The sequence below is a fragment of the Montipora capricornis genome, chromosome 1 (assembly GCF_036669925.1).
Source record: "Montipora capricornis isolate CH-2021 chromosome 1, ASM3666992v2, whole genome shotgun sequence".
NCBI classification, from domain to species: Eukaryota; Metazoa; Cnidaria; class Anthozoa; order Scleractinia; family Acroporidae; genus Montipora; species Montipora capricornis.
In genome coordinates this window covers 33,507,175-33,519,674 of record NC_090883.1, presented here as the reverse complement: position 1 = coordinate 33,519,674, position 12,500 = coordinate 33,507,175, and the positions used below count along the sequence as shown (strand labels likewise).

Here is a 12,500-nt window from a genome sequence, read left to right as displayed (position 1 = left end):
TCTGAAGACAAAGTAAAAACATTTGCACAGCGAAAAAATGGCCTCACGCGCTCTTGTACCATTTTCACCGCGAACAAATAGCCTCCCGCTCAGTGTACCATTGATTACGGAGATAAGTTTTTTGTCTATTACGTTTTTTTCTTTTTCATTGTTAAACAGTTTGTTTCTTGTAATGGTCTAGCTTATATCCTTTGTTCAAATAGCCATATTAGCGATCGTGTTCACTGCCATCTTGTGTGTATAGTTCTGTTCTAGTTTCACAAGATTTGATGTCATCAGTGGAAAATGTGATCAGCTCTTTAGAAAATAACTTTGATGTAGTTTGGAAGGCTGTACAGTTATTTGATTCTCAATGATAATAAAGACTTCATTCCGAAGGAGAAATACAGGTCTCGATAAGCAAAAGTTGTTTACTTTTGTTTTGATTTGCGTGAGCATCGACATAGACGTGCCTGAGAACCAAGCAGAATTACAGAGAAAAGGCTGAGACGTCTATTTTATAACAGCAGAAAAAGGAGGAAACTTGCAGGAACGTATTTGGGTAACAACGTACCGAGGTCATCCACATTTCATCGTATTACTAGCAAGGGAGATCACTTCTTCGTAAACACAACAAAAATATCTACCTCGGGTATGCGTTTAAATCTAAGCACGTGGTACAGTGTATGTACCACTTTTCCAAAAAGCGTGGATGAACAGGTAAATGTAAAATGAAACTTAAATTTATGCAGAAATCAAGAATACCCGGTATGATTTGTAAAAGAATGTTTTGTTTTCTCAGAAACGAAACGTAACTCTTTTGATTTAGGGTGAACTATTTACACAGCGAGTTAGAGTGCATGGCCAATCGAAACAGAGTGTGTAATTGGAAATCTAAACATCGAGATACAAAAGCAAACTTGCGAACACGTAAACCTAAAATATTCCAAATCATAGTGCTGACAAACACAAAGGCGAAAGAAATGGATTATGCATAGGACGTTTTGAATATCTGAATGATTTTGGGTTAGATGAAAGCGATATATTGTTAAAAATTCTTAAGTTATCCCTAGGGTTTCGTGTTAATTAGTAATGCAAACAAGTCTTAGTAATAAATTGGATTAACGAGGAACCAGTGATTGTAAAGCTAGTAATTGCCATGGTTCGTATGTAACACTTAATCATGAGACGATTCACGGAAAACGGAATTTGGAATGTTATGCAGGGGTAAGTATTTGAAGGTAAAATAGGTATTTGTAGACTTTATTCTTCGATGTATTATGCACATAAACGAGTATATGTTTTTCTCTTTAAATGAGATTTTACTGCCCTATCAGTAAAATACGATTAATGACACGTGACCGTACTCGCGTTCTTTGTAGTCGGCCGTGGAAGGTCATAAAATCAACGGTTTTGTTGTAATTAAAACGAGGACATAAAGACTTTGTTCCCAGATCTCAGATTATAACGTACACCTGCATTGGCCAAATCTGTGAAAGCCTCATTCATTATTGCTAAAGAGCACGTGTAATGCCTACCTGCTACATAGTAGAACCAGTGCAACTGGCTCCTATTAATAGACAGAGTCTAGCTATAAAAGCCTCAGTCAGCCGTCCAAGGTTCACATGGCAGTTTGTCTTCTATAGTAAACCAACTAGCTGTTTGCAATTTGTTAAAGTTTTTCCCCTCCCTCCCTTTGGGGATGGGTTGGATATATCGCTTTGCCTTCATTAAAGGGGCTAGGTAACGCAATTTTAGGCAATTTCAGCATTGATCAAATGGTCATAGAATTAACTGAAATAACAAAATAACGGCTCAAAACTATAGAAGAACTCAAAAAAAACACAGGAAAGCTAAGAAGGGACAAGCATGGACAAAACTGGGGAGGATTGAAGTGGATTGAATTCGGGTAAATTTGAAAAACGTCGGCCCACCTTTTTTCAAATTTATATCAGTTTATATCAAAATGTCATTTAAACAGCTGGAAAATCATTCTCAATTGTTATGTGGCAGTGATTTTGCAAATGAAAGACTCTTGCTCAGCCAATTTGACGTTTAGAGCTCATAACTAACAATTTTAAACAAAATTACCTAAAACAGCGTGACCTAGCCCCTTTAAAATTGGGTCCTCTCCTGTACGGTTACTTCTACCAAGCAAAGGGTCGGTCTGTATAGCAAAAAACTGTGACATCGTTCTTGAAAAAGCAGCAATTTCAAGGCCTCGGTCACAGTTTTTCCCTATACGGACCTCCCAGCTGGCAAATAACATATTTATTTTGACAATTGGGTGCATATTACTGCGAGTATTTAAATTACAACAAATGGTATATTTTAAATCTTTGATTATCGTGCTATGGATTCATTTGGCATGGCCTCAAGGAACTTTTGCACTTCTGGAAGTATTTTCAAGTGTCGAGATATAGTGCTCATCTTCACGTGTCGCGCACGTGACAAAGTGACCTTTACGTGCACCACTGCACGAAAGTTTGGTCATCTTGGAAAGATGTTTTCACATCTCACCTTCGTTTCTCTTTCATTTTTTTCTGCAAAACATGTTTCGACCAGTCATTTCGTTTCATCTTAAGCCGTTCAATTAGCGTTTCCTTTCTCAAACACTGAGCAAGAATACCCATCGATCAGTAAAAAACAATGTCAGGCTTAGCCACTTTGGCATAAAGACAATATTTTTACCTCGTTTCCATGGTCCAGTGGTCATTATCACCACCTGTAATCAGGAAGATAATCTGGGTCCGGGTATTCACTACATACACAGTCGAACATCTTGAGAATCGCAATGTAAGGCCGATGTGAGAGGGACAAACTTCTCTCTGTTCTTTTCCTTCGCGCTAAATTAACCATACACCACTCACTGTACTATTGCAGGCCCGAGTATAGGCTACTTGTAGCCTCTTGTTTACAGCTTCAAATGTGGTATTTTAGTGCAAAAACATGGGCATAACAACCTTGCTGATTCGACGATGTGGATATCATGTCCTAAAAAGCAAAGGTGAGTTCCTTAGCATCACTTGTTGATTCCTTTTTCTTCAATTTTGATGCCCACTCACTCAATTTATCCTTGGAAGTGAAGAATGTGCAGTGCCGGTATTAAAAGGGTTAAGTAGCCCAAGACAATTATTTTTCAATTTCTTGACGATTACCCGCCAATAAGAAATCACCTCAGATACTGAAGATAAAGATACTGTTCTCTCATAAACAGCTATAGCTTGAAAAAAGAGCCTTGAAACAAAGTAAATACAAAGTCCTCTTTTATTGATCGATTTTTATCGATTGATTGCATAACAAAGGTTACAGTTGGTGTAATAAGGAATCTTACCACAAAATTTGTTGTTTGCATAAAGACAAAAACTTGTCATGCAGTCCTTTTATATTTTAAATCCCTGCACTATAAGGAAAAATGATAATTTTGTGTCTGTTGAACTCATTTCTTTCACTGTGTTTTTATTGCAATTTTCAAGAGCACGAGGGAGAATTACCCATCATGCACCTAACTTACAATGACGTAATGTATAAAAACATAACTCAACACCCCCACTTGTTTTTATCATCTAAAGCTAATTGCACAGTAAATGTGATTATAACAGGATATGCTACCTTATCGCTAACATCCAAACAGGAATTTTTTAAAAATGTTCAGTTTAACTTTGGTTGCTGGCTTTGTGAAAATATCAGCCACCATCTCCTCTGTAGGGCAATATACAATGTCAATTTTACCATTTACAAGTATCTCACGCAAGAAGTGATGCCTGATGTCAATGTGCTTAGACCTTTGTCTACTGACTGGGTTCTTGCTTAAATCTATTGCCCCTCGATTATCCCCATAGATCCTGGTGGCTTTATATGATCCTCTTCCCATGTTATTTAGTAACTGAGTTAAGTACAGACTTTCCTGGGCTGCAGCCGCCATACCTATATACTCGGCTTCACAAGTGGAAAGGGCAACAGTAGGTTGCCTTCTTGATTTCCATGATATAAGGGGGCCACTGTTGGATAAACTAAAACAGTACCCTGTGGTACTTCGTCTATCCTCCACTCTGGGGCAGGACAATTTTTGTGAAAGTTTACTGACAATCCAGCTGATGTCCGGTCTTGTGCATGTCATTGCATATATTAAACTCCCTACAATTTCACGATACCTCTTGGGATCAGTCATTAAATCATTGTTGCCCCCCAATTTTTGTTCACATGGAGTTGCTCTAGGCTTACAATCCTTCATTCCGAATTTATCGAGCATCTTAATATATCTCTTTTGATTCATCTTAATTTCCCCACAAGATTGATTGAAATCAATGCCTAAAAACAATGAGATTCTATCCAAGTCCTTCATTTGGAATTGGTGTTTCATGCCTTTTTTGAACTGATTCATTAAATCCATGTTGTCTGATGCTACAATTAAGTCATCAACCCAAATAAGAACAATGATTATGTTGTTATCTATCTGTTTACTATAAATACAATGGTCTACTGGGTTTTTGTCAAAACCAGCCCCCACCAGATGCTCATGTAATACCTTATTCTAGTTCCTGCCTGACTGTTTGAGGCCATAGAGGGATTTTCTTAACTAGCCTCTCCCCGTCCTCCGACATCGTTGCAAAGCCCTCTGGCTGGTCCATGAATATTTCCTGATCTATAGGTGCATGTAAATATGCAGTCTTAACGTCCATCTGGTGGACCGTGAGGTTGTATTGTGCTGGCAGTTGCATGAGGACTCTAACTGAGGCAATATTAGCCGTTGGTGCGAAGGTTTCTTGGTAGTCTATCCCTTCTACTTGGCTATACCCTTTGGCTACATATCTGGCTTTAAGTGTTTCAGACCCTTCTGCATTTTCTTTGATGGTGTAGACCCATTTCCCCCCACTGGGTTCTTACCCATAGGCAGTGTGGTTAACTCAAATGTATCATTCTCTTTGAGTGATTTCATTTCCTCTTCCATTGCTTGTCTCCACTCTGTAGCGCGAGGCAAGTTCATAGCCTCTGCGTATGTTTGTGGTACTCCACAAACCCTATAACAGCAATCAGCAATCAGCAATCAGTGCTGTTGTAGGCCAAGTCGTTACCATCATTTAGGTCAGTATAAAATTCAGCTAAGTACTTAGGAGGCTTCCTTTCCCTTAAAGGGTACCTTTTAGTCTGAACGGGGTTACCTGCGACCTGTTCATCGTTTTCATCCTTACCGTCTGGGTCATCTGTGTTGGCTTCACTGTTTGGGATGTCAACCCTCTCATTTAGATCTTTACCAGTTGGGGTGTTCGTGTCAACCTTGCAGTCAAGGTTGGCTGTTTCAGCCTCGTTTACTGGCAATCTGCAAAAGCCTGAGTCCTCATATGGCAAGTCAGTTTGTGTTTGCTGTTCTACCTGATAAGTCTGTGTTTCATGACCTTACCATTATCTGGGTAATACACCAGGTATGCTGGGCTATTCTTATCGTAGCCCACAAACACCCCCTTTGTACACCTCGAGTCTAACTTCTTATGATCATGGTTGTATGCGTAACATTCTGATCCAAACACTCCCATTCTGGAAAGATCAGGTTTTCCCCCAGTTAACATGAAATAGGGCGTATTCTTTATCCTAGTATTATAGCACCTATTCCGAATATGGGCAGCAGTCTGAATGGCATACGGCCACATACTTTTGGGCAACTGCTTCTCAATGAGTAGACACCTACCTGTTTCGAACAGGGTTCGCCAGTGTCTCTCAGCAGTGCCGTTTTGATGTGGGGAATAAGGAGAGGATGTTTCATGTTTTATGCCTCTCTCCCTAAGGAGCGTCTGAAAAGAATTGCTCGTAAATTCTGTCCCATTGTCAGACCTCATGCACTTAACTTGGCCATACTGGGAGCAGTCAGCCAGGAACTTTTCTGTCGCCTGTACAGTATCGCTCTTATTTTTGAGGAAATAAACAAATACTGCCCCAGAGAAATCATCGGTGAAGGCCATGCTATACTTAAAACCTTCTTTAGACACTGGATTAATGGGACCGGCCAAATCTGTGTATACCATTTCTAAAGGTTTTGTAGCTCTAGCATCCGATCCTCTATTTCTATTATTGACAAACTTTCCTTCTATGCACGTGTTACAATTAAACTTAGATTTATCTGAACTACCAGATATATTCATCCCATCTACTACCCCTTGTGCTTTTATGACATCTTCGAAATTACAATGGCCTAATATTTCATGCCATGTGTGGACGTCATGCGAGACGCTTACCTTATCACTATTGTTATCATACTGTTCAACAGTGTTCAAATAATATAACTGGCCATGTTCTTTGATAGCGAACGTGATGCCATCCTTATGAACAAGTTCGTTATGGCCTCGTTGGAATTTCAGTTCTGCTCCATTTGATGTGGCAGCTTTCACCGAGAAGATATCTTGGGGATACGAGGGTATGAACAATGCATCTTTCAGCACAGTTTTTACATGCCTCCCATTCACATCTTTCAGTATTACCTCTGCATCTCCTTGACTGCTATATTCATAGTTTTCGTTCCATTCGCCAACTCCATGCAATGTTCTGTCGGTTTGAAATTTCCATCGACTCTTTTAAAAATGTTAGTTGTGACAATGTGGGATGTAGCTCCTGTGTCAACCAGTAATCCTGTCGGATTATTATGATGTCGGTTTGTATGATCTTCGACATGAAACGCAAAGGAGTGTTCCCCTTCAATGGTTTTGGTGTGGTCGCTGGAAATGGCTTGTTTTGTTCTGTCCTTACGGTTGTGCCTTATGCATTCGCCGTCAGTGTGAGTGGTGCTCTTGTGATAACTACACCACTTCATCGCTTCAGATTTTCCCAGAGACAATCTTTAATAAAATGGCCACTTTGCCTGCAACCGTAACATACTGGGGATGTTGGGGATACTGTCTTCATCACTTGATCTGCTTTCGCTTTCGTGTTGAATTTCTCGGTTTCTTCAAAACTTCTCAGCTGGACTTTGAACTCGGTCAATGTTCTTTCAACCTTTGGGTGATGTGAATTGCTAGTGGTTTATAAGATTCTGGTAATCCTTTAAGGATCATGGCTATAATCAATCCATCGCTGAGGGTTTCCTTGGCGTTTCTGAGAGCCGTGATTGCTTTTTCAGCCCTAATCAAGTACTCTGTAACTGTCTCGTTCGTTCCCATCTCGAGCGACGTCAACTCGGTGTAGAGCGTTATTATTCGTGGCTTACTTTGGCTTGCATAATGCTCTCGTAAGATCTTCAGAGCCTTCCTACCGTCATCGGCAGCATCCCTCATTACTAATGAGAGGCTTTTGTCGTCTAGAAATTGTATAAGTTCCGCATAACATTCTTCATTTTTAGCTTTGTTGGGGGGGGTCTTCCGACGGTAGAATTGTTGTCTTCAGTTTTAGCATTCGCAAGTGCCCAAGGAATTTGGCTTCCCACAACTCGTAGTCATTCTCATCTCCGTTGAAAGTCAGTCTTTTCCACCTCGAGTCTGACCTGGGCCCATAACCTGTTGAACTCATTGCTTTCACTGTGTTTTTATTGCAATTTTCAAGAGCACGAGGGAGAATTACCCATCATGCACCTAACTTACAATGACGTAATGTATAAAAACATAACTCAACAGTGTCTGTCAAAGTGGGCACATTAAATTTTTGTTAATGTTGTGGTCATATTGGATGTTAAGTAGTTGAACTGTTTCCCCTACATATTGTTGGATGCAAAGTCAACTTGTAAATCTACTTGTAACCGGAAGTACATGTATGAGCCTGTAACAATAGGTTGAGGCTGGTTGCATCAGCCCACATCCTGGTGAACGTTGTGTAAGATATCATTCTAGCGTTGAAATACATGTAGAAACTGAGTTGTGTTTTTACGTGAAGTTTGTCTTATCCACCAAGAACATATAACTTGCACAATGTCGGGACTGTCTAAAGCTACTGCATACAAGAAGACGGGCTGTTTGTTTCCCTAATAGTACCATGTGGTAACAGTTTGTATGATACATGTACATGTAGCAATGTTGGTTGTTTTTATCTTAGTTTGGAAAAATTAGAGTAGTAGATTCTTTTCTTCAGGTTACAGTTGCCTGTGAGAGAACACTTTATCTATGTTGCAGGCAATCTTTTTCATACTCAGGGAGTTAATTGTGTGGTGCTACACGTAGTTACAGACATACATAGTTCAGATTCTCTTATAGTCCTGTGGTGCCAAATTATTTAACCACTTGGATATTTTTAGCTTAGTGATCAGTGACTTTGATGTTTAATGTAAGTTAACAAAGATGTTTGAATACAAATGAATGCAAATTGAAATGTACAATTTCTTCTAGATCAGGTGACATGACTTTCTTGCATGACTCTCTTTTTTGTAGGCTCAGACTTTGCCATTTTGGGTAAGGCGGCTGTTATCCTCTCAGTCTTTGGTAAGCTAACATGACATTATTTTCCTTCATAAAAAGCCATTGAAGGCCAATGGTTTGTCTTGACATCCATGTGGTGTTAAACAGTAACCTAATCAATTATTGCTATTATGCTAGAGTGGTTTTCAATTGAGTGTCGTAAAACCAAAACCAAAGTAATTACTTTGGCCAATCAAAAAGGATGGAGGCAATCCAGTAAACCAATCAAAACTCGAAGTAATTACAGGAAGCCGACACAAAGCGTGGGAAAATGTGCATGCAAGAGCCATGATTGGTTTTTCTTTCACTTCTGATTGGTTGAAAAAGTGGCGTGAGAACTTTGAACCTACATGTACATGTATCACTGAGTGAAGTAAAATTATGCAAAACCAAAGCAATTTGCTAATTACTTTCGACACAATTAAAAACCGCTCTCAGTGAGGGGTGGGGGGGGGGGGCAGGGAGGAGTAGGTCAAGCCTTATTTTACAAGGTACAAATGTATATATTTGTATGGGAATCATAAAAAAGGCTTGAGAAGATAATAAAATGAAAATATCCCCAATTAAAAAGCCTGGGAATCAGGTCAAGGTCAGAATGAGGCTGACTCAATTCTGATGTCCCACCCCCCACCTCCCTCCTGAGGAGTGGCAGGTAGACGTCAGTGATATCCCATCCCTCATTGCGGTTCAGGCTGGCTTTGTTGAGCTTGATGAGGATGGCCTCCTTGATCATTCGGTGCGTATTCCTGGGTTCTTGGTCCAGAATCTGCAAATTGTCCATAATAATTGGTCTTTTCCTGACCGCGTGTCCTGTTTGCATTTGGTGTTGACTGAGGGCAGATTTACAGTCCTCCTGGTTCAGGGACTTTTGATGTTCTAAAGTCCTCTCCCCCAGTGATCTTTCAGTCTCTCCGACATACACCTGCCCACATTCCTCACATCCGACTTTATAAATTACTCCGCACTTTTCCATGTCATCTAGGGGGTCCTTAGGTTTCACTAGGGCATTACGAAGGGTATAGCCAGGTTTGGAGTACAGACTAACATTGTGTTTAGCTAAGGTCTGTTTGAGCCTTTCAGTTACTCCCTTGACATATGACAGTACCACATAACGCTGCGACGGTTTATCCTGGTCCCTAGTCCTGGTTGGAGGGGTCTTGTGAGGCTTCTCAGTGGTGTCACATTCTCTTAGAGCCCACAAACCTGGAGTGCATCTCTGATCTTCTGCTTTTCGGTGTTGAGCAGGGCTGGGTCTTCAATGATGGTTTCTGCACGGCTCATCAAGGTATGAACTGTGCCAAGTTTTTGCTGCACCAGATGGTTAGATGACGGCAGACCACTGCAGGTAGTGGTCAGTGTGTGTCTCCTTTCTGTAAACATCAGTGGTGATGGTGTTGTCATCATGATGTCCAACATCGGTAGGCGGCGGTCGTTTTCACGCTCGATGGTGAATTTGATGCTGGGATGCTATTGGTTAATGTGTTCAAACAGTTAGTCTTCATATTCTTGTTTGTTGACAACCCCTGTGTCATCTATATATCTTACCCAGAACTTTGGTGGGTGAGGGGTGGTATCAAGAGCCTTGCATTCGAACTCCACATCTTGCTCAACCAAGCCGGCCTGAACCGCAAAGAGGGATGGGATATCCCTGATGTCTACCTGCCACTCCTCAGAAAGGAGGTGTGGGGGACACCACAATTGAACATGATGTCAAATGTACATGTAATATAAGGGTTTGTGTGGGAGTTCTGATGATATTCATGGGGGTATATATATAGGATGAAGTTCTCAATACAAATGGCTTACTTTATTCCATGTGTGTGTTTTCTTGTCCCTGGTGTTGTTATGTTACCTACATGTATTTGTGGTGATTTGAGTTCCAAGTCTCCCCACAACAAGGCAACAAGGCAAAACACTCCAGTTGGGTGAGCCTACTGAACGAAGCCAGAAAATCCCAGACCAAAATGTTCCCACGGTCGCAAATCCCCCATAGAATTCAAGGGCAAAGGTTTTTCTTTCACTTTAATCCACTAGCCATGCAATCGAAGCCCTGCCAGCGATGAAAAGCTCCTCATACATTTTGAAACTACATATAGCAATAACCCACAGTACATTAAAAGGGCCTTGTCACATTATTTTAAGGTGTTTAGGAGACATCTTTAGTTAATTATGAGTTTGAAAGTCAAAAACGGTAACATGGAATTTCCTTTACTAATAAAATTGTCATTGCAAGATGATTCTGAGAAAAAACGAGCTTTATCCAGGCCAATTGCCATAAACTTGAAAAACGTCAGGACTTCTTTTCCAGATTACCCAAATGCAATCCATTTCATTCTTGTCCATTTGTGTACATCCATGCTTCTCTTCCTTTTGTTGTATTTCTTTTACATGTACGTTGTCCAACAGTTTTAAGTGGTAATTATTGCAATGTTTCATTCTACTTTTTGGGCATTTTGGGTGTCATGAAATTCTTGAGTTCATAATTTTTGTGTGACATAGCTCCTTTAAAGGCCCTTTCCCAATGTGACTTCTTTTATTTTATTTTATTAGAATCGGAGCAAACCCAAGCCGTGTTTTGAGTCAGATCAGGTATGAAAATAGAATTTGTAGCAGCAGTTGATTTTGGTGACATTCAGTTTGTTTTTATTAGCCCTTTTGTTACAATCCTCTTAATAATAAATAAATTAAATTAATATACAGTCCTCTCGTACTTCAGTCTCAGAGGGAGACTGTCACGACAAGTGAATTTTGGTAGAATTCTCAGGTACACTCTTGTCGCAAATTAGTGGCAAAATATAGTTACTGTACTCTTTGCTACTCTTTATCAGAGCAAAGCTTCAGCATACAGCTGCCTTCATCCAGCTGCCAATTGGCTTGGAATCCGAGGTTACAGGTGTCATAGACCTGGTGCGATGGAAAGCTTACTATTTTGAAGGAAATCAAGGGTAAGTTGATATGTGGAAATCAATTTTTAGGCCACATGTAATTAATTACTTTATTGATTGTCATAAAATGTCATGTGATACCAAATAGCTTTTTTTTTTCTGGAGACAGACTTAGACAAGGTGCCCCAAAGTGAGTGAGAACACCATTTGTAGCGTCATTCAGTTTATTCTTATTAGCCCCTATTGTTACAGTTCCCATAGAGTTTCGTCAGGTCAGAGTTCATCGTACAGTACCGCTCAGAGATAAGCAAACCACCGAACGCATTTCAAACTACATGTAGTTTCAAACTAGTCTTCAGCTAGTTTGCATTTGACTTTCAACTCGTTCGTTTAGCGCAAACGCAAACGCGTCTTATTAGCCCCTATTGTTACAGTTCCCATAGAGTTTCGTCAGGTCAGAGTTCATCGTACAGTACCGCTCAGAGATAAGCAAACCACCGAACGCATTTCAAACTAGTTTCAAACTAGTCTAGTCTCAGAGATAAGCAAACCACTGAACGCATTTCAAACTGAGGCCCTATTAGGGGTTTTCGGGATACGGGATATTCGCGGAAAAAAATACCGGGATACGGGATATTTGAGGAAAAAGTTATTGGGATACAGGATATTGAGAAGTAGTTTCAGGGATACGGGATATTCGCAAAAAATTGTAACATATCAGATGTTTGATGAGAAACGTTCTTGGATTACTAAATACATGCCTTTTTCTGTATTTTTGTTGACGATTAGATATTAATGAAAAATATAGAAGTGTAAAAAAACGTTTTTGATTTTCTTGACCAGTCATCAGTTCATCATGGGCACTACGTGGAGGTAACATGAAGTACTAAAAATAGCACACCAGCACTCGATTAAGGAAGCGCCACCTGATCGAGGTGAGACCTCTGTAATGGCGCAGGTCAAAGTCATTCATGATATTACGGCATGTACAGGGTTCAGGGTTAGGGTTAGGGTTTGATCGCAGACAATCTCAAAAATCTGGGACATGTCGGGAAAATGGAAACACTTCCTATTTTCCCGATTCGTCCCAGACCATCCCAGATTATTGGGGATTATTTGAATAAAAACAAAAGAATATTTAAATGGTGTCCATTTTGGAATAAGGTGTGTGGACATTGCCAAGAATACTCAAAGTGGCCAGATTGAGTGACCCTGGGTCTCCGAGGATGGTCGCTACACTATACTCATGAGTGGATTACGAAAC

General features: G+C 40.2%; 1 long non-coding RNA gene across 7 annotated transcripts in view; it reads left to right on the top strand.

The window, feature by feature from the left end:
- Positions 1 to 2,889: 2,889 nt before the first annotated feature.
- The window catches only part of LOC138039931 (uncharacterized), a 141,375-nt gene continuing 131,764 nt past the window's right edge, over positions 2,890 to 12,500 (top strand). For 4 of the 7 annotated variants that reach the window (XR_011130660.1, XR_011130658.1, XR_011130659.1 and 1 more), the window contains exons 1-2: positions 10,871 to 10,940; positions 11,180 to 11,296. This is a non-coding gene — a long non-coding RNA (uncharacterized lncRNA). Of the gene's footprint in view, positions 2,987 to 8,324; positions 8,376 to 10,870; positions 10,941 to 11,179; positions 11,297 to 12,500 lie in introns of those variants that run through there. The other 3 variants (XR_011130655.1, XR_011130657.1, XR_011130656.1) reach the window with 2 other exon arrangements.